The 23,526-nt window shown below is 46.5% G+C and overlaps 1 protein-coding gene across 1 annotated transcript in view; it reads left to right on the plus strand.

The window, feature by feature from the left end:
- LOC138511281 (E3 ubiquitin-protein ligase TRIM39-like) overlaps positions 1-23,526 on the plus strand; it is a 202,546-nt gene that overhangs the window by 156,781 nt on the left and 22,239 nt on the right. The window lies entirely within an intron of this gene.

The raw sequence follows: 23,526 nt of genomic DNA on the forward strand, positions 1-23,526 counted from the left end.
GTCCCGCACCTAAGCTAGAACACAAGAACATCCATTGTTTCATGAAATGTTCGATTAAGGTTGGGGACTCTCTCAGTAGCCTCTTTTACGAAATCCTGGAGACCCAGTGGGTCGGGTGCCTGTCCTCTCTCTGGGGCTGACAATGAAACTGTAACCCATTTTTGCTCCTACGTGAAGCACTTCACCCATTAAGATGTTGGTATTTAAGACCGTCGCTCAGAGCCACTGGCCTTCCATTAACTGCAGATGCGTTGACATTTTGTAATAGCTCCTTGGAGCAGTGTGTAGTGTTTGGGGTTGGTCGTTTTATCCCCAGGGCTTGGCTGCGCAGAGGGAAAGCTCTGGTATCTATTGACACTGGAATCTGTGCTGTGTTAACTTCCAGGCTCCTGGTGAAAAAGGGCATTATCGGTCAGGCCTTGTGTGTTTTTGAGGCTGCGAGCTTGCTTTCCCCTGCTTTGTTTTTATATACAAATTCAAATCCCTTTTCTATTGTATTTTATTTTTTAAATTTTAAATTTTCTATTGTATTTTTTATACAAAATGTATTGTAATTTTTTAAGGATATTGTGTACATGCATTTTTTTTTCTACTGCTTTGTACTTGGTTATCTTATGCTGAATAAAGTATTGAACGAGAGATTTCATTAACATAACACTTTGCCATTCGCTATTCTGTTCTTTTTGGGGCCACAGTCCCACTCTGCTATGGGCCCTGCACCTTCCTTGTGGTTTATTACGTCCTAAGTATGTAACTCACTCTCTTGTGAGTTTTGCATCTATGCTTCTACGTTTTCCATTCGTTTCTGATCCGTGTTCTTGTTAATGTTAAGGGATATTTGTACCGTGCACTATCACCACCGGGGGGTGGAAAGGGGGTGGGAGGTGAGTTAGTGGGAACGAGCGGGATACGTGCAAGAGAGCAGTGATGTGCTGTTGGCAGCCTCAGTTCGGTTAACATTGTTCGCTAAGCTTGGGGGTGCTTTCTGCATATATACTACATGCTATCTTCCTTCCCTGCGGCTGCTGTTGTTAAAATGATTCCTGTCCTTATTTTGGAGCATAAACACCCTCCCCATGGACTAGTAATGTTGCCCTTCAAATATCACTTTTCATTGTTCTGATTTCAACATGAAAGAAAGAGGATGAAGAACTTCAAGGACGTCCCTGTGCCTGTTTGATCGGTACTGGGGCAGCATATCAGGACATTTTTTGTGACCCAGTGAAGTGGGGATGTGAACAGATTCTTGGGTCCCTAAGTTTCCTTTATTTAAATGGTGCCCAAATTTGTCTATGCTCTGGACTACAAAGCACCTTAAGCTGAGCTTGATGAACCATGCACAGTTACTTTTTCAATGAAGAATGTACTAGCCCAGGCTTCAGATGACTTCTGCATTCAGCCGACATTTGTGTCCCAAGTATTCATTAATCCTTCAGGGCAGTGGTCACCTAGTGACCCTGCTTACTGGTTGAGACCTTTCTAAAATGACCTGCATGACATTAGAATACCAGTACTGTGAATAATGTACTTCTGCCCTGCAGGAGTACACGGGTGAGTAGAGGCTAAAACTCGAACTCACCCCTCACTTCTACAAACCATGAGCCAACAAAATCATAAAGGTAAAAAAGGCACAGTCAAGAGATATACCTCCTTTGCCTTTTGTGGTAACATGGGCCTGAGGGAAGGCTTTACTCTTATGAGCGGTGGGGATGCTGTTCAGTAGCAACCCAAACAATGAAGTTTCACATTGCAAAATAAAAGAATGTCCAATCAAGGTTCTAAGAAAATATATACTTTAATCAAACAGACAATGTACAATAATAACTAGATCGTGAGAGTGCAAAATGCAGAAACAGAGGGTCCTGATGTTGGAAATGTGTCAAACAGTTCTGGGGAAACGGCTCCAAGCAGTCCAATGGCGAAAAAACACTAGCATCCCAGCTGTCTTGTCCCTCGGAGTGCTTTGAGTCCCAATCCAGGGGCTCAGGGAAAAAAGAAGTCCTTTTCTCGTGCTTGCAGAAATGGGGAAGGCTGGCACACAACTGCAGGGGTTCTTTAACATGATTAGGTCCTGGTCACCGCTGTGGCTGGCAGAGAGACAGGTCTTGCTTCAGCAGCAGGTCACTTCTCAGGTTGCTGTTAGTCCCACTCCAGGGACTCATGGATAAGATTGGTCCTTGTTCTCAGGCTCGCAAACACGGGGGATGCTGGCACACAACTCAAGGAGTCCATCGACACAGTGAGGTCATGAGTACCTCTGTGGTTGGCAGTCAGGCAGGTCTTTTTTGTCAGCAGCAGGTTCACCCCAAATTGTCCCTGGGGATGGTTAGGTGGATAGAGGCTGCCTCTGACTTCCAAAACTTGCTTTCACCTCACAACTGGAGGACTCTGGAAAGGAATGCTCTCCCAGCAGAATCCAATGAAATCTTTATACAGGATTGGGGTCTAAAGGATGATTCAAAGAACTGGCGGGAGACCCCTTCTTTTATGGACAAAGGTCTCCAGGTGATTGGACCAAAGCTAACCTGGATTAGGGTTCCAATCCCTGCTGAACTTTGCCCTTCTGATGTTACACCCAAAGTGCTTATGCCCAGAGGAAGTGGAGGGGGCAAGAAAGAGATGAACTGAGATTCAAGATGGTGGAAGTCTCCTTCCCTTGAACAGAGTTCCCCTGACTACTCTAATCCCTGCCTCCTTTCTCTCTCTCTAATACGAAAGGCAGCACCCTGGTGTGAGGCTTGGCTATGTGTGAATGGGTGTGCCCCCTGGTTTCTGTTCCCAGGCCAGCTTCCTGTGGAGTGGCTGTCCCTGGGGAATGCGTGTTCCCTGCACTTACAAAGGAAAAGCGAGAAGCAATCTCCCAAGGCTACAGTCATGCCAGTGGGCAGGGGGTTAGCCTTGTCTGGGAGGAATACACACAGGGGCTCATTACAGGTCGAGCAGTAACTGTGCCGGTGCTGCCGGCAGGTTGCCGCCAGACCAGTAAATATTTACCGGCGTCTGACTTCCCGGCGCCACTGGGGGATTACAACCCCAGCGGCCCGGAAAGGCAGGCGCCGGTAAAATGTTGTTCCCCATTCCCATATAGTCCGGTAGGACTCTATGGGAGTGGGGAACATGGAAGCACCGGCACTGTTGCCAACAGTGCCGGTGCTTCCATGACGATCTGCCTACCGTGGCCACTGTGCCCAGCAGGGTCAGACCTGTCTGACATGCCGGCTCTGGCAGGCAGAACTGTAGTATGGCAGTCCGGAAACAACGGTGCCGGTAAGCTTACCGGCACCTTGTTTCCGGACTGGCATACTTGTAATGAGGCCCATATTCCTTCCACAGCTGAACTAGGCCCACAGGGCTGACATATGTGCCATATCATATTAATATGGCTGGCATAAGTGTGGGAGATGCTGGCCACCATATCCTAACTCGGGTATGGCTTATTTTTACCGTTTAAAGTACCACCAGGATAGGATCTTCAGAGGTACGCAGTTTTTAGAACAGGTTGCATATTTCATCTGCAGCCCCTATGCTGCAGAGAATTGGATGTCACTGCAGCTGTCAAGATGGCACATGTGAGCTCTGAGCTTAATCTGTGCCATTGGTAGAGCAGGTGCAGCGAATCAAGATACTGATGCAGCAGGGCACACATACAGACTATTTTTTTGGCATGGAGCTTATGAAAGGGGAATCTGATTAGCATATCTCCTATTCACAGATGGAATTACCTGCATCATTTTATTATTTAATAAAAATCAAAGAAGCCAGGGCTCTTATACTCTTGCCAGATAGCAATTCCTTACAAGTACCTTTTAACATGCAGATATCATTGCCCACTTTGGACTTTCATAGGATCATCAAGCCGGCCGTCGGCATAGATAATGGGCCTCATTCCAAGTAGGGCGGTAAGGGTTAACGGTCACCGGTATCGCCCTACTACGTGTTCCCTTTGCGGGTCCTTCCTTAACGTCTGCTTTTAGCATGATTAAGGACGGGACCCGCAAAGGGACTCCGGGGTCAATAGCGGTACCGTAATTTACGTGCAAGAGAGCAGTGATGTGCTGTTGGCAGCCTCAGTTCGGTTAACATTGTTCGCTAAGCTTGGGGGTGCTTTCTGCATATATACTACATGCTATCTTCCTTCCCTGCGGCTGCTGTTGTTAAAATGATTCCTGTCCTTATTTTGGAGCATAAACACCCTCCCCATGGACTAGTAATGTTGCCCTTCAAATATCACTTTTCATTGTTCTGATTTCAACATGAAAGAAAGAGGATGAAGAACTTCAAGGACGTCCCCGTTTGATCGGTACTGGGGCAGCATATCAGGACATTTTTTGTGACCCAGTGAAGTGGGAATGTGAACAGATTCTTGGGTCCCTAAGTTTCCTTTATTTAAATGGTGCCCAAATTTGTCTATGCTCTGGACTACAAAGCACCTTAAGCTGAGCTTGATGAACCATGCACAGTTACTTTTTCATTGAAGAATGTACTAGCCCAGGCTTCAGATGACTTCTGCATTCAGCCGACATTTGTGTCCCAAGTATTCATTAATCCTTCAGGGCAGTGGTCACCTAGTGACCCTGCTTACTGGTTGAGACCTTTCTAAAATGACCTGCATGACATTAGAATACCAGTACTGTGAATAATGTACTTCTGCCCTGCAGGAGTACACGGGTGAGTAGAGGCTAAAACTCGAACTCACCCCTCACTTCTACAAACCATGAGCCAACAAAATCATAAAGGTAAAAAAGGCACAGTCAAGAGATATACCTCCTTTGCCTTTTGTGGTAACATGGGCCTGAGGGAAGGCTTTACTCTTATGAGCGGTGGGGATGCTGTTCAGTAGCAACCCAAACAATGAAGTTTCACATTGCAAAATAAAAGAATGTCCAATCAAGGTTCTAAGAAAATATATACTTTAATCAAACAGACAATGTACAATAATAACTAGATCGTGAGAGTGCAAAATGCAGAAACAGAGGGTCCTGATGTTGGAAATGTGTCAAACAGTTCTGGGGAAACGGCTCCAAGCAGTCCAATGGCGAAAAAACACTAGCATCCCAGCTGTCTTGTCCCTCGGAGTGCTTTGAGTCCCAATCCAGGGGCTCAGGGAAAAAAGAAGTCCTTTTCTCGTGCTTGCAGAAATGGGGAAGGCTGGCACACAACTGCAGGGGTTCTTTAACATGATTAGGTCCTGGTCACCGCTGTGGCTGGCAGAGAGACAGGTCTTGCTTCAGCAGCAGGTCACTTCTCAGGTTGCTGTTAGTCCCACTCCAGGGACTCATGGATAAGATTGGTCCTTGTTCTCAGGCTCGCAAACACGGGGGATGCTGGCACACAACTCAAGGAGTCCATCGACACAGTGAGGTCATGAGTACCTCTGTGGTTGGCAGTCAGGCAGGTCTTTTTTGTCAGCAGCAGGTTCACCCCAAATTGTCCCTGGGGATGGTTAGGTGGATAGAGGCTGCCTCTGACTTCCAAAACTTGCTTTCACCTCACAACTGGAGGACTCTGGAAAGGAATGCTCTCCCAGCAGAATCCAATGAAATCTTTATACAGGATTGGGGTCTAAAGGATGATTCAAAGAACTGGCGGGAGACCCCTTCTTTTATGGACAAAGGTCTCCAGGTGATTGGACCAAAGCTAACCTGGATTAGGGTTCCAATCCCTGCTGAACTTTGCCCTTCTGATGTTACACCCAAAGTGCTTATGCCCAGAGGAAGTGGAGGGGGCAAGAAAGAGATGAACTGAGATTCAAGATGGTGGAAGTCTCCTTCCCTTGAACAGAGTTCCCCTGACTACTCTAATCCCTGCCTCCTTTCTCTCTCTCTAATACGAAAGGCAGCACCCTGGTGTGAGGCTTGGCTATGTGTGAATGGGTGTGCCCCCTGGTTTCTGTTCCCAGGCCAGCTTCCTGTGGAGTGGCTGTCCCTGGGGAATGCGTGTTCCCTGCACTTACAAAGGAAAAGCGAGAAGCAATCTCCCAAGGCTACAGTCATGCCAGTGGGCAGGGGGTTAGCCTTGTCTGGGAGGAATACACACAGGGGCTCATTACAGGTCGAGCAGTAACTGTGCCGGTGCTGCCGGCAGGTTGCCGCCAGACCAGTAAATATTTACCGGCGTCTGACTTCCCGGCGCCACTGGGGGATTACAACCCCAGCGGCCCGGAAAGGCAGGCGCCGGTAAAATGTTGTTCCCCATTCCCATATAGTCCGGTAGGACTCTATGGGACTGGGGAACATGGAAGCACCGGCACTGTTGCCAACAGTGCCGGTGCTTCCATGACGATCTGCCTACCGTGGCCACTGTGCCCAGCAGGGTCAGACCTGTCTGACATGCCGGCTCTGGCAGGCAGAACTGTAGTATGGCAGTCCGGAAACAACGGTGCCGGTAAGCTTACCGGCACCTTGTTTCCGGACTGGCATACTTGTAATGAGGCCCATATTCCTTCCACAGCTGAACTAGGCCCACAGGGCTGACATATGTGCCATATCATATTAATATGGCTGGCATAAGTGTGGGAGATGCTGGCCACCATATCCTAACTCGGGTATGGCTTATTTTTACCGTTTAAAGTACCACCAGGATAGGATCTTCAGAGGTACGCAGTTTTTAGAACAGGTTGCATATTTCATCTGCAGCCCCTATGCTGCAGAGAATTGGATGTCACTGCAGCTGTCAAGATGGCACATGTGAGCTCTGAGCTTAATCTGTGCCATTGGTAGAGCAGGTGCAGCGAATCAAGATACTGATGCAGCAGGGCACACATACAGACTATTTTTTTGGCATGGAGCTTATGAAAGGGGAATCTGATTAGCATATCTCCTATTCACAGATGGAATTACCTGCATCATTTTATTATTTAATAAAAATCAAAGAAGCCAGGGCTCTTATACTCTTGCCAGATAGCAATTCCTTACAAGTACCTTTTAACATGCAGATATCATTGCCCACTTTGGACTTTCATAGGATCATCAAGCCGGCCGTCGGCATAGATAATGGGCCTCATTCCAAGTAGGGCGGTAAGGGTTAACGGTCACCGGTATCGCCCTACTACGTGTTCCCTTTGCGGGTCCTTCCTTAACGTCTGCTTTTAGCATGATTAAGGACGGGACCCGCAAAGGGACTCCGGGGTCAATAGCGGTACCGTAATTTACGTGCAAGAGAGCAGTGATGTGCTGTTGGCAGCCTCAGTTCGGTTAACATTGTTCGCTAAGCTTGGGGGTGCTTTCTGCATATATACTACATGCTATCTTCCTTCCCTGCGGCTGCTGTTGTTAAAATGATTCCTGTCCTTATTTTGGAGCATAAACACCCTCCCCATGGACTAGTAATGTTGCCCTTCAAATATCACTTTTCATTGTTCTGATTTCAACATGAAAGAAAGAGGATGAAGAACTTCAAGGACGTCCCCGTTTGATCGGTACTGGGGCAGCATATCAGGACATTTTTTGTGACCCAGTGAAGTGGGAATGTGAACAGATTCTTGGGTCCCTAAGTTTCCTTTATTTAAATGGTGCCCAAATTTGTCTATGCTCTGGACTACAAAGCACCTTAAGCTGAGCTTGATGAACCATGCACAGTTACTTTTTCATTGAAGAATGTACTAGCCCAGGCTTCAGATGACTTCTGCATTCAGCCGACATTTGTGTCCCAAGTATTCATTAATCCTTCAGGGCAGTGGTCACCTAGTGACCCTGCTTACTGGTTGAGACCTTTCTAAAATGACCTGCATGACATTAGAATACCAGTACTGTGAATAATGTACTTCTGCCCTGCAGGAGTACACGGGTGAGTAGAGGCTAAAACTCGAACTCACCCCTCACTTCTACAAACCATGAGCCAACAAAATCATAAAGGTAAAAAAGGCACAGTCAAGAGATATACCTCCTTTGCCTTTTGTGGTAACATGGGCCTGAGGGAAGGCTTTACTCTTATGAGCGGTGGGGATGCTGTTCAGTAGCAACCCAAACAATGAAGTTTCACATTGCAAAATAAAAGAATGTCCAATCAAGGTTCTAAGAAAATATATACTTTAATCAAACAGACAATGTACAATAATAACTAGATCGTGAGAGTGCAAAATGCAGAAACAGAGGGTCCTGATGTTGGAAATGTGTCAAACAGTTCTGGGGAAACGGCTCCAAGCAGTCCAATGGCGAAAAAACACTAGCATCCCAGCTGTCTTGTCCCTCGGAGTGCTTTGAGTCCCAATCCAGGGGCTCAGGGAAAAAAGAAGTCCTTTTCTCGTGCTTGCAGAAATGGGGAAGGCTGGCACACAACTGCAGGGGTTCTTTAACATGATTAGGTCCTGGTCACCGCTGTGGCTGGCAGAGAGACAGGTCTTGCTTCAGCAGCAGGTCACTTCTCAGGTTGCTGTTAGTCCCACTCCAGGGACTCATGGATAAGATTGGTCCTTGTTCTCAGGCTCGCAAACACGGGGGATGCTGGCACACAACTCAAGGAGTCCATCGACACAGTGAGGTCATGAGTACCTCTGTGGTTGGCAGTCAGGCAGGTCTTTTTTGTCAGCAGCAGGTTCACCCCAAATTGTCCCTGGGGATGGTTAGGTGGATAGAGGCTGCCTCTGACTTCCAAAACTTGCTTTCACCTCACAACTGGAGGACTCTGGAAAGGAATGCTCTCCCAGCAGAATCCAATGAAATCTTTATACAGGATTGGGGTCTAAAGGATGATTCAAAGAACTGGCGGGAGACCCCTTCTTTTATGGACAAAGGTCTCCAGGTGATTGGACCAAAGCTAACCTGGATTAGGGTTCCAATCCCTGCTGAACTTTGCCCTTCTGATGTTACACCCAAAGTGCTTATGCCCAGAGGAAGTGGAGGGGGCAAGAAAGAGATGAACTGAGATTCAAGATGGTGGAAGTCTCCTTCCCTTGAACAGAGTTCCCCTGACTACTCTAATCCCTGCCTCCTTTCTCTCTCTCTAATACGAAAGGCAGCACCCTGGTGTGAGGCTTGGCTATGTGTGAATGGGTGTGCCCCCTGGTTTCTGTTCCCAGGCCAGCTTCCTGTGGAGTGGCTGTCCCTGGGGAATGCGTGTTCCCTGCACTTACAAAGGAAAAGCGAGAAGCAATCTCCCAAGGCTACAGTCATGCCAGTGGGCAGGGGGTTAGCCTTGTCTGGGAGGAATACACACAGGGGCTCATTACAGGTCGAGCAGTAACTGTGCCGGTGCTGCCGGCAGGTTGCCGCCAGACCAGTAAATATTTACCGGCGTCTGACTTCCCGGCGCCACTGGGGGATTACAACCCCAGCGGCCCGGAAAGGCAGGCGCCGGTAAAATGTTGTTCCCCATTCCCATATAGTCCGGTAGGACTCTATGGGAGTGGGGAACATGGAAGCACCGGCACTGTTGCCAACAGTGCCGGTGCTTCCATGACGATCTGCCTACCGTGGCCACTGTGCCCAGCAGGGTCAGACCTGTCTGACATGCCGGCTCTGGCAGGCAGAACTGTAGTATGGCAGTCCGGAAACAACGGTGCCGGTAAGCTTACCGGCACCTTGTTTCCGGACTGGCATACTTGTAATGAGGCCCATATTCCTTCCACAGCTGAACTAGGCCCACAGGGCTGACATATGTGCCATATCATATTAATATGGCTGGCATAAGTGTGGGAGATGCTGGCCACCATATCCTAACTCGGGTATGGCTTATTTTTACCGTTTAAAGTACCACCAGGATAGGATCTTCAGAGGTACGCAGTTTTTAGAACAGGTTGCATATTTCATCTGCAGCCCCTATGCTGCAGAGAATTGGATGTCACTGCAGCTGTCAAGATGGCACATGTGAGCTCTGAGCTTAATCTGTGCCATTGGTAGAGCAGGTGCAGCGAATCAAGATACTGATGCAGCAGGGCACACATACAGACTATTTTTTTGGCATGGAGCTTATGAAAGGGGAATCTGATTAGCATATCTCCTATTCACAGATGGAATTACCTGCATCATTTTATTATTTAATAAAAATCAAAGAAGCCAGGGCTCTTATACTCTTGCCAGATAGCAATTCCTTACAAGTACCTTTTAACATGCAGATATCATTGCCCACTTTGGACTTTCATAGGATCATCAAGCCGGCCGTCGGCATAGATAATGGGCCTCATTCCAAGTAGGGCGGTAAGGGTTAACGGTCACCGGTATCGCCCTACTACGTGTTCCCTTTGCGGGTCCTTCCTTAACGTCTGCTTTTAGCATGATTAAGGACGGGACCCGCAAAGGGACTCCGGGGTCAATAGCGGTACCGTAATTTACGTGCAAGAGAGCAGTGATGTGCTGTTGGCAGCCTCAGTTCGGTTAACATTGTTCGCTAAGCTTGGGGGTGCTTTCTGCATATATACTACATGCTATCTTCCTTCCCTGCGGCTGCTGTTGTTAAAATGATTCCTGTCCTTATTTTGGAGCATAAACACCCTCCCCATGGACTAGTAATGTTGCCCTTCAAATATCACTTTTCATTGTTCTGATTTCAACATGAAAGAAAGAGGATGAAGAACTTCAAGGACGTCCCCGTTTGATCGGTACTGGGGCAGCATATCAGGACATTTTTTGTGACCCAGTGAAGTGGGAATGTGAACAGATTCTTGGGTCCCTAAGTTTCCTTTATTTAAATGGTGCCCAAATTTGTCTATGCTCTGGACTACAAAGCACCTTAAGCTGAGCTTGATGAACCATGCACAGTTACTTTTTCATTGAAGAATGTACTAGCCCAGGCTTCAGATGACTTCTGCATTCAGCCGACATTTGTGTCCCAAGTATTCATTAATCCTTCAGGGCAGTGGTCACCTAGTGACCCTGCTTCCTGGTTGAGACCTTTCTAAAATGACCTGCATGACAATAGAATACCAGTACTGTGAATAATGGACTTCTGCCCTGCAGGAGTACACGGGTGAGTAGAGGCTAAAACTCGAACTCACCCCTCACTTCTACAAACCATGAGCCAACAAAATCATAAAGGTAAAAAAGGCACAGTCAAGAGATATACCTCCTTTGCCTTTTGTGGTAACGTGGGCCTGAGGGAAGGCTTTACTCTTATGAGCGGTGGGGATGCTGTTCAGTAGCAACCCAAACAATGAAGTTTCACATTGCAAAATAAAAGAATGTCCAATCAAGGTTCTAAGAAAATATATACTTTAATCAAACAGACAATGTACAATAATAACTAGATCGTGAGAGTGCAAAATGCAGAAACAGAGGGTCCTGATGTTGGAAATGTGTCAAACAGTTCTGGGGAAACGGCTCCAAGCAGTCCAATGGCGAAAAAACACTAGCATCCCAGCTGTCTTGTCCCTCGGAGTACTTTGAGTCCCAATCCAGGGGCTCAGGGAAAAAAGAAGTCCTTTTCTCGTGCTTGCAGAAATGGGGAAGGCTGGCACACAACTGCAGGGGTTCTTTAACATGATTAGGTCCTGGTCACCGCTGTGGCTGGCAGACAGACAGGTCTTGCTTCAGCAGCAGGTCACTTCTCAGGTTGCTGTTAGTCCCACTCCAGGGACTCATGGATAAGATTGGTCCTTGTTCTCAGGCTCGCAAACACGGGGGATGCTGGCACACAACTCAAGGAGTCCATCGACACAGTGAGGTCATGAGTACCTCTGTGGTTGGCAGTCAGGCAGGTCTTTTTTGTCAGCAGCAGGTTCACCCCAAATTGTCCCTGGGGATGGTTAGGTGGATAGAGGCTGCCTCTGACTTCCAAAACTTGCTTTCACCTCACAACTGGAGGACTCTGGAAAGGAATGCTCTCCCAGCAGAATCCAATGAAATCTTTATACAGGATTGGGGTCTAAAGGATGATTCAAAGAACTGGCGGGAGACCCCTTCTTTTATGGACAAAGGTCTCCAGGTGATTGGACCAAAGCTAACCTGGATTAGGGTTCCAATCCCTGCTGAACTTTGCCCTTCTGATGTTACACCCAAAGTGCTTATGCCCAGAGGAAGGGGGGAAGAAAGAGATGAACTGAGATTCAAGATGGTGGAAGTCTCCTTCCCTTGAACAGAGTTCCCCTGACTACTCTAATCCCTGCCTCCTTTCTCTCTCTCTAATACGAAAGGCAGCACCCTGGTGTGAGGCTTGGCTATGTGTGAATGGGTGTGCCCCCTGGTTTCTGTTTCCAGGCCAGCTTCCTGTGGAGTGGCTGTCCCTGGGGAATGCGTGTTCCCTGCACTTACAAAGGAAAAGCGAGAAGCAATCTCCCAAGGCTACAGTCATGCCAGTGGGCAGGGGGTTAGCCTTGTCTGGGAGGAATACACACAGGGGCTCATTACAGGTCCAGCAGTAACTGTGCCGGTGCTGCCGGCAGGTTGCCGCCAGACCAGTAAATATTTACCGGCGTCTGACTTCCCGGCGCCACTGGGGGATTACAACCCCAGCAGCCCGGAAAGGCAGGCGCCGGTAAAATGTTGTTCCCCATTCCCATATAGTCCGGTAGGACTCTATGGGAGTGGGGAACATGGAAGCACCGGCACTGTTGCCAACAGTGCCGGTGCTTCCATGACGATCTGCCTACCGTGGCCACTGTGCCCAGCAGGGTCAGACCTGTCTGACATGCCGGCTCTGGCAGGCAGAACTGTAGTATGGCAGTCCGGAAACAACGGTGCCGGTAAGCTTACCGGCACCTTGTTTCCGGACTGGCATACTTGTAATGAGGCCCATATTCCTTCCACAGCTGAACTAGGCCCACAGGGCTGACATATGTGCCATATCATATTAATATGGCTGGCATAAGTGTGGGAGATGCTGGCCACCATATCCTAACTCGGGTATGGCTTATTTTTACCGTTTAAAGTACCACCAGGATAGGATCTTCAGAGGTATGCAGTTTTTAGAACAGGTTGCATATTTCATCTGCAGCCCCTATGCTGCAGAGAATTGGATGTCACTGCAGCTGTCAAGATGGCACATGTGAGCTCTGAGCTTAATCTGTGCCATTGGTAGAGCAGGTGCAGCGAATCAAGATACTGATGCAGCAGGGCACACATACAGACTATGTTTTTGGCATGGAGCTTATGAAAGGGGAATCTGATTAGCATATCTCCTATTCACAGATGGAATTACCTGCATCTTTTTATTATTTAATAAAAATCAAAGAGGCCAGGGCTCCTATACTCTTGCCAGATAGCAATTCCTTACAAGTACCTTTTAACATTCAGATATCATTGCCCACTTTGGACTTTCATAGGATCATCAAGCCGGCCGTCGGCATAGATAATGGGCCTCATTCCAAGTAGGGCGGTAAGGGTTAACGGTCACCGGTATCGCCCTACTACGTGTTCCCTTTGCGGGTCCTTCCTTAACGTCTGCTTTTAGCATGCATTAAGGACGGGACCCGCAAAGGGACTCCGGGGTCAATAGCGGTACCGTAATTTACGGTACCGTTATTGCCGCCTTCCCCCTTCCCATTGAGCCCTATGGGGGCTCAAATGGGAATGGGGAATGGCCCTGGTGAATGGGGAATTACCGGTCCCTCCGACCTCGGAATGGACCGGTAATTACTCCATTCACCAGGCCGGAGTTTGGACGAGTTTGGAGGCAGCCATGCCGCAAATAGCGGCGTGGTTACCTCCGAACTCGGAATGAGTCTTAATGTATCCAGAAACATTCTGGCCATATGTCATACTGAAGTCCTCTTAGGAGATCAGTCATCAGCCAATTCCTGTACATGCTAGTGCTTTGAGGTAGGGAAGTTGCATCCTTTATGTTAAGCAGTGCATTTCAGTCTCAGCGTTTTGAGGAATCAGAATTTGTTTATTTTGATTGTGACATAATCATAAAACATACACATAAATAATTTCAGGATAAAACACATGATAAAATAGCACAATAAAACAACTTGAAGTCAAGCACTATGTTGGTCTCTCTTGTCTCTTCTATTTTCCCACGTCATTCAAGCATTCCTTCTCTTCCTTCTAACTTTTGGCCAATTTCTCTTCTTCCTTATCTCTCCAAGCTCCTAAAGCATCTTGGTTACTCTCAAGTCTCACCTTTTGTTTCTGCTAATTCGATTCTTCCTCGTTTTCAATCTTGTTTCTGCTCCCACTACTCCACAGAGACTGCTCTACTCTTTGTTGGTGACTCTCTTTTCCACACGCTATTCGAAGCACTCTTTTCCTTTAATTCTCCTCAACTTATCTGCCCGTTTCAACACTGTTGACCTCTCTTTCCTTCTTTCTTCTCTTTCTTCTTACAGGTTTTCTGCTTCTATGCTTCTCTGGTTAAATTCTTACCTGTCCATTCGCACTTATTCTGTTTCTTAGCCTTGTAATCCTCGTATAAATTTCCCCTTCATCACGGTGCGCCCCAGGGATCAGTTTTGGGTCCCTTCATTTATTCCTTTTCACTGCTCCGCTTGCCTCAATGATGTTTTCCTTTGGGTTGTCTCACCACCTTTATGCTGACACCCAGCTGTTTCCATCCTTTTCCTCCTTCACCCCTGTTACTCACTCTACTGTAACCTCATGTCTCCTGACCATCAAATCTTGGATGTCCGATCATTATCTTGTCTTTAGTTAATCAAAGACCAAAGTCCTTTTCTTTCCTACCTCCTCTATCTTCCCTCCCCTACCTCCTGCATCCATCCCCTTCCCCGTTCCTTCTTTCTATCTCATCTTCCGCTTGCAATCTTGGTGTACACTTAGATTCTTCTCTTGACTTTTCTCTCCCAGTCTTCTTACTATCTCATTCTTTCGGACCCACCTTTATAACATCGCAACTTTCTTGCCATCCAGGCAAGTTGTTAATCTCCTCTCTTATCTTTTCCCACCTGTTTTACTGCTCCTTCTTCCTCCTTGGCCTCTCTGCTTCCCATCTGAGTCCTCTCAAGTCTATTTTGAACTCTTCTATGTGTCTTCTTTGTTCTCCTTCTCCCCGCAATATTACCCCTGCTCTGTCCTCCCTGCGCTGGTTACCTGCTGGTTACCTTCTCACTCTCATCTTAAGTTTAACTTTCTTTGCATGATCTTTAAATCCCTTTATAATCTCACTCTCTCCTACCTTTCTTCCATGCTGTCCTTTTGCTCCCCCCGACCCGTACTCTCTGGTCTCAGTCTCTATTCCTCCTAATTGTTCCTTATCCACCCTGTGCCCAGTCTCCTTTTCGCTCATTTTCTTTACTAGCTCCCTTTCACTGGAACGCGCTCCTGCTCTCTTTGTTCTTTTTCTTAATACCCTCTTTTTCGCTCTACCCTCAAAGCTCACTTGCTCTAGTTTTATTTTGGTGATTTTGTCACTTTTCCTATAATTGTACCATGATGTGACTGACTACATGTACAACTCTTTTGGCGTGAAGCACTTAATAAATCAATACAAATAAATAACTGAGTTGCTAATATTTTTATGACTTTTAAAAGTGTGACTTAATTTAAGAATTTAAAATATTAACTTATTTTATAAGTTGCATGTATTATCCTCGGAGACACAAGCAAACAATTTCGTAAGTCGGAAAATGCCTGTCTAATAAAGGGGTTGAGTGCCCACGTTACGCACTTGTCTTGAAATAATGAACATTATAGCAATGCAGGCCTGATTTGATAAAACACCATTCTTCTTTTGCGAATTGCAGTATATGCCCAACAAAAGAAGAGAAAATTATCCAATATTTAGTGGGCATTTGGGCAAATGGCAGGCATAAGATTCACTTACCAGCCACTGCTATTTCGCAATCATGGAATTGAAAGGGAGAAGATTGAATTGTAACCAAATGAAATGTGTCTGTTGAGAGGTGCCTATGCACCATTGAAGGTTTGGCTCAAGGATCCTTTGTGATGCGATAGCCAGATGGGCTTCATCTAAGGATTTACCGAGATCTAGCAGTTCTGGCCGCACCAGGAGAAAATGCAATAATACCCTAACCTTCTCCTTGCTGCATCCACCTATTAACTGTGGATGTTCAAACCAATGTCCAGCATATGTGGCTGTTAGGATGGCTTTTACATGAGCAAAGCCATCTGTTTTAGCTGCACCAGCATGGGGAAGGATAACGGTCAGGATATAGCTTGGGCTATATAATAGTAAACCTCAATGTAGCCCAAGCCTAGCTTATTATGTACAGAAAAAGAAGAGATTGTCTGCAGGAGGGTTATTAAGATCTGCAGAATTTGTTCTCCTACTCTGTAATTTATAAGCAGACTCTAACCCCCAGATCTCAATCCCAAATAAGCCAATCGCACGTGCCCTTGCAATTTACACCTTTAACATCATGGCTGGAGGTTGTGCCCTTACAGACTTCGAGAAACAGAGCAATCCTTCTACGGCCTGAGCCATCCTAATAGCTTGTGAAAGTTGACTATTCCCCAAAATACAATCCCAAATGGACGCACCCCAGTAGGGAATGAGGCTGTCATTATGCCTACCCCCGGGGACCCAGACCATGTCCAGCAACCCCGGAAGCAGGCATCAAGTTACCCCAAGCAAACCCAACAACCCTCGCTAGGGGCTATTTGGGTGCAGTCCTGGCGCCTATGGCGCCAGGCTCATATGGAGAGTCAGTCCTGGCACCATAGGCGCCAGGCTCATAGATTAAAACTTACCTGATGCAGACCATGCTGCAAACTTACCTGATGCAGACCATGCTGCAAGAGCTCCAAGCCAAACGAGGCTTGGAAGGGACTATTTTACCTAGGGACTATTTTTGTACTCGGGTGGGGCTGGGGAGAAATACTTACCTGGGACTACTTTGGAGGCTATTTAAACCATGTCCGAAGAGCAGCACATGCTTCGCGTTATTCTGCATCCAGCAGCGTAACACTCACCGTGCCTGCAAGTCTGCATCCAGTCTTCTGCCACGCCCGCCTCGAGTTTGCAGCTCCTAGAAAAAGGGAGAAAGAAGGAGAAAAGATTAGAACAAGAGCAATACCTTTGATCCTTACCTGAATTCCCAATCCATCGCGCCTTCGAGCTGGAAGAAAGAAGTTATTTAATGCGCATCGCCTCGCCTGCTGCAGCACCGCGCTGTACTCACCGGCCTTCGCAGCATCTTCATATTTCACTGCATCCTCCTGCATGTTACCGCCGCACTCCGGCACCTAAGGAGAAGACAAGAACAGCAAGGTGAGCCAAGGGAATACACAGAGGAATACCCCCCCATAGACTTACCTGATTTTACCACCGGGGGTACTATTCTTCTTCAAGGGTCGGCACAGCTTCCACTGCATCCTAGCCGAACCCCGGCCCCGAACCCCGGAAACAAAAGGACAGCAAGGTGAAACAAGGGACTAACAAGGGGAACCCTCCTCACCACAAAAGACTTACCTAATTTTACCGCCGGAGGCATTATTCCCCAAGACTTCATACTTTCTCTCAGCGCCTGAATAAGGGAGAAAGCAACAGGTTACATATGGACATTATTTTATCGAACTGTGTTGGATAATACAAATCCTTACCAGAACATTACCGGTTGCCACAAGGAACTCTTCAGTAGGATCAAGCTGCAAACTGCAAGGAATCGGACAAGAGTGAAAGTCAGGCATTTGAACTCTTACAAACTACATACTTACGGCGTCTTGCCAGGAATATCGGAATCAATATTTTCCTGGATCTCACCAATTCCTTCGAGCCAGTGAAGCAACTGGTTATCTACGAGCCCCTGCGCTCAATGCAGGATGGAGAGCTCATCTTTTCAAATCATCAGGTGAGACTATAAGAGGGAACATCCAAGGTGATCAGTGGGGAGAACAGTGGGGTGGGGGGTTTACGCTCAACTCCACGGGTGGTTAATTCCCTTTCTCCACTTGCAGAAGAATATTCCTACGGGCCAAGTGAACGAAGCTATGTGGGCCAGTCCAGTCCATCATCTCGGCCCTACACGTCACATTGGTGGAGACCGCAGCAGTCCAGTCCAGATCGACGCCTCTGTGGGAGCCAGGTGAGCGTAACAGAGACCAGGAGAAAGACTGCGAGTCAAACAAAGTATGCTTTAGTAAAATGAGGCATGCAGAGGACTCTGCTGCTCCGAGAGCGCTCCGCCAACAATACCAGAAACCTGACATTTTAACCACAATACTAGTCATCAATGACGATTTCTAGAAGTGTTACATGGTGCCACTTCATTGGCTCTTTCCGCTAATACAGTATACAATATACGGTGATGCATGATTGGCTGATGCTGAACTTGTTGCCTCTTGTGGCATGTGGGTCAGCTGGGATCATCTGGGAGGGTCGAAGGTCAGGCTGAGTCCACATCATCAGTCTTCTAACTAATCTAAGCTACACAGTAATTATTGGCATGTAGTGATTAATATAAGACCTAAAACTGTATGCAGACTATGCAGGGTCGTCTATAAATTGTAGTAAAAGGTGCACATTCTTGACCTGGGCCTCAGTGGGGACAGTGGCGCAATGGTCCAGGTGCCTTATCTGAGAGTGCCCTCCTGGGATTTATTGACATGGCGCCTCATGTTTCAAACGAACGGATTGATAGGTGTTTGTACAGGGAGAATATATGATCACTTTGGATTAGTTATATGGGTTGCCATCTAGGGTGGCTCATAGGGATGGGTTCCACCAGCTCCTACATGAAACAAACACAGGGGAGCAAGGGTTATACAGGCAATATACCCTAAAGGTGGGGAGTTTGGAGGAGCTGGGGCAGGTTTGTGGAGACGGATGGTTTTTGTAAGCCAGGCTTCGGCCCGGTCACACACAGGGCAATGATCTCAGAGGAAGAGAAGAAATACATTATCAGTTTGCAACAAATTGCGCCCAAGCTTCCGTGAGAACAAGCCCGCTGCGGCGCTGACAGAGGAAGGGGAGGTGGGGGGTAGATGGGCTAGCTGTGCGCGGCGCTGGAAGATGGGAGAGAGTGCTTATTAGAAATCACAGTGCGGCCTAACCAAAAATGGAGTCGGGAACAATACAAAATGGAGTCTGGGGACGTATGAGATGGAATTTGTTATGTGGCATGCAATGGCTTCCAAGCTCTGTTGCCAGTAGCCCGGACCCAGAGACGTCTCTAGCAATTGAATGAGCATAACTTCCACTTCATACGGGATGTAGGGGGGTGTTAAAAAGTCCCCTTCTCCCTTACACTTGTTGTTCAATAGTGGAGAAACAACTCCCAAATAATGAAAGTAATGCACTTTTTTAGTGGGAATCAGTTCACGAACAGGGCTTTCGACAAATTCTGTGCCTTGTCCACAATTAATACAGCTGACTTACATTTATTTTTAGTTTCCTGTGTGCCATAAAACCGGCATAATAATCAAACCGTTTTTGTAGGTCTCTATGCGTACGTGCAAGAAGCACCACTAACTCAGCGTAGGCCAGCAGGTTCAATCTTCTTATTCCTAACCGAGGTATGTCAGGTGTAGACACTTCTAGGATAGTGTGGAGGGAATTCGTATATAGATTGAATAAAACCAGGACAAGAAGACACCTCTGTCGAAGTCCCGAATAGGTCCCAAAATGATGTGTGCAGTTCCCTACTCCATCATATTGCACTAAACACTCTGTGTCGGTATAAAGTAATACTATAAGCTTCAGCAAACCTTCTGGAATTCCCATATCTTGAAAAATGTACCACAACTCTTCCGTGTCCGCCAAATCAGAAGCAGTAGACAGGTCCATAAAGTAGGTCTTTCCTACCTTTAGAATCATGTGTTTGGAGGTGAACAACATGAAGTTTGGAGCCTGGTTAAATGCCCCCAGTACTTCCCTAGACGCCAGCTGCATATCCCCCAAAATGCTGGCAGAAGTCACCTAGTCCACTAAATAACCTTGTTTTATGTTCCCCAGGATTTTTGAGGAAGCCATCCAAAGTGAAATTGGGCAGTACGATTTTGGTAATAACTTATCTCTCTACTTGTAGATCGGGACGATTATTGCACACCGCCACAATTTGGGGATTTCACAATGGTAAAACGTCCTTTCATCGCGGGACGTTTTTTCATGTTTTTTTTACCGCAAATTTGTTATCGAAAAAAACCCATCTATTTTTTTGGGGGGGGGCTTACAAAAATATATATATGGGATGTGGGTTTTTGGTAACAGATAAAAACTGAAAGGGAATGGGGGTTAGGGGGAAAATTTCTATGGGTTTTTTCGATAAAAAATACGTGGTAAAAAACCCTGCGAAAAAACATCTGCGATGAAATGACATGGAACCTTCACAACTCCTTTCAATTGTGTTAAAGCGATAGCAAAGGCTGAGAGCCCACACATTTATTTTGGGGCTGACAGGGTCAGAAGGTATACAATCCAGACCCAAGACTTATTGTCAACCCATTTAGTTCTTGCACTTGAAACTCATAATTCTATTCATTATCTTTCGAGAATATATCACAAAAGTATGAAACTCAACACAGGGCTTGCACATCTCTCTCTGTAGTAAAGTTGACTTTAGGATTAGTTGCTTTTACCACCTTCCTCCAAACCCCCCCCCCCCCCCGAGTCCTTACTTTACACAGACTTCGAGAGTTACTCCCATGCCTCATGTGCTAAATCTTGTTTGCGTGTAGTACCAACTTTTATACTCCTTTCTTCTTACAACAAGCAGCCTCCAGTTTATAGGTTGGTGTCTAAGTGCATCAAAGAGCTATTTCCTGGCTTTTTTTTACATTTACTATTCAACCAACCTTTATCCTGTTGTCTCAATTTCTGGGCCACCTTTTTGTATCACCCTATTAGCAATGGCCCCTGCTAAGTCTTCATAGACATCAATCAAATCCTTTGCCATCATTTCTTCCTTTAAACATTCATAGATAAGCAGTTTGGCATACCTCTCAAACCATTCTCATAAAAGGATTTTGTGTCCAACTCATTCCAACAAATCCTTCTATGGGTTTTATGAGTGGGAACCTTCTAAACACATGCAAAATGAATACTCTTTCATTCTTAATCGGCAATTAAGCCTAAGGAGTTTATGGTGACTCTCACTCCGATCTATGACTTGCATAGCAACTATTCTGTGCCAGTGTGTGGAGTAATTCAAAAGTACTCTATTATCATAACACCCTGATGCCCTATAAAGGTTTCTTGGGCTGGAGAATCTGATGGTACCCTACCATATACCATCTGTAACTGGTGTTTCCATAAGAAAAAGGTTACGTTAATGTCCCTTAGCGCAGCTATGGGGCCTTGATGACACAAAAGGTGATATACCCCATGCTTTATCTTCTTCTGGATTGATTTCATCCTGAGATAATAACCCCTTGCAAATGGTGATATTTAAAATTCCCAGCAACAATTAAGTGTTCAGGGGTACGTTGTAAAATATCAGCTACACGAGTTTCAAAAATCTTAATTGGGTTTATAATCTCCCATCTACTCAGTGCATTCTAAAAATCTATCAGTGCCAAGTGCCCTTTTTGTAAGTCATGACATGATACAAAGTGGATGTGTTCACTAGGATATAGAATTTCAGTAGGAGAATGATGTCATCCCACATCCTCCAGTCCACTTGTATGAAGAAGTATGTACTTGTGGTCCATTGATTGATACAGAAGTGCAATAGACGTCAACCTTTCCGCACTCCACTAGTTGAATTCGATAGACATTTCTGGGGGGCCACAAGGGAACAGTGTAATCCTCTTTTGAATAAAATTAAATATGGTTTTGTGACCTCCAGATTCATGGATTAAATCTGGCTAGTAAACAAACCCCAAAGGAAGCCCAACAATGTGTGAAGATGGCAGGTTAGGAGGGGCTCAAACCACCCTCATTAAGTGTAGAATCCTCGCAGCGAGTGGGGGATCTACAGGTGATGTGCACTCTCCCTTCCAGATTTTTCTCACATCTCCCAACCCAACTCACTCTTCTTGCCATGAGTACATGACGGGCAGGTACGAAAAGCAAACCAGTTCTTGTATTCAAGTAGTGGGGGGCCTTTGCTAAGAGAGATGAGGTTGAATCATTCAAGCGCCTTCTAACTGGTGTGACTTTATCAAGCGCAACCACGAGGCTGGTAGCCTTTGGTGTTAAATACAGGATTCTGAGTTGGAGTGCTAGCCCTTAAAGTGATTTGCCAGGTAGGGATTTTTGGTGGACTCCTGGATATGTATCTTTGGCCCAGAGCCTTGCTTTAGATGATCACCTATGGATCCCAAAGAGCGTCTTTGTGATCGTCATTGGTGGACCTCCTTCCACCTTATCCAATGCCATTATATGCATGAAGCAGTGACAGGGCTCAATGCTGTCGCTACTACTGACTAAATATGGCAGCACATAATGGTCAATGTTATAGTCAATCCAGAAAACGGACTAAACAATAGATATTACTAAAATAGATACTAAAATTGAGGTCACCTGTGTCAGCTCATTCTTACATCCTCTAGGGCAAATCATGGCTTACCTTCACTCGCTCAATGAATCAGTATACAACTCACTCCATAAGTCTGTAATTGAGGAATCGGTAGCTAGGGATCGAGGGAAGAGTAGAGATAATGAACGGCAATAAAGTCGAACAGAGGTCTCCTACCAACACAATACAATGGTGGTGCCGCACTCCAGCTGCAGTCTACGCCCCTGCAGCATCTCCAGTGGAGCCAGCCTGCCAGGGCTACGCTAACAACGCCCACACATGTTTCCCACTGCTATAGCTTTCCAGGATAAAGGCACCAAGCGGAACCGACAAGGAGGTAAGGAAAGGACCCTACACAGTACTGGCATCAAGATGCACAACTGACTGTAGCTGCCGCCGACGTCGAACCGGCTAGGAATCTACAAGCTAGATTGATACTTTTTTCCCTCCCTAACGTAGCATCCCTCAAGAGGCAACATGAAAATGCCGCTCAGGGTCTGAATGTCTTGTGTGAAAGAGCAACTTTGCAGAATGCCGTCCAGAAAAGGCCTCCCCGTACACGGGTGCTCTTTCACTTCCCCTCTTTTCTACCTCTCGCTCCTTGCATTCCCTCACTTCCCCTACTTACCTTAGAGGCCCCCACACCTCCTTTATTTCGGTGTCGATTCCGCTGCCCTGAAACGCGACGAACTGTGGGTCGGCCGAACTAATGCTGTATTTTGTGTGTTGCGTTTGTGGCCAGCGTTCTGATAACCTGCCCAAGTAACAGGAACAGGCAGTGTACCAGAGCAGGGACAGGAAATATCAGTACATATCCCAAGAGGACAGGTCTGGTGCAGTGCAAAGGGCCACAGACACAAGCAAATCCTGCAGCATATCTATCTTTGAGAATGCGGAATGTGTCCAACTGCAGCGAGTCCATGATGGGCGGTGTGGCAGTGCGTCACCACCATTATCGAGAGCTGCTGTATGAAATCAGGCTATTCTGCCTTGCACAGTATCTCTGACTCGGGTTTAGCAGTCTGTAACCTAGTACTCCAAGCAGTGTCTGAATACAAATGTGATTTCATATCTTTTTGCCTTTGGTTTGTTGAGCGTAATTGATAACACTTCACAAGTCACATATCCCCAGATCTCTACTTTTCCCTTTCGTTTGTCTCGCCTGCTCTTTGTTAGTGAGCCTGGGGTCCAAAATAGGCAATTCCAGTGTGTGCATCACTCATTCAATTCACAAACCCATCATATGCAAAAATAACAAAATAGTATTCAAGTTGGTGGGATTA

The sequence above is a fragment of the Ambystoma mexicanum genome, chromosome 6p (assembly GCF_040938575.1).
Source record: "Ambystoma mexicanum isolate Mex_15411 chromosome 6p, UKY_AmexF1_1, whole genome shotgun sequence".
In the NCBI taxonomy this organism is placed as follows: Eukaryota; Metazoa; Chordata; class Amphibia; order Caudata; family Ambystomatidae; genus Ambystoma; species Ambystoma mexicanum.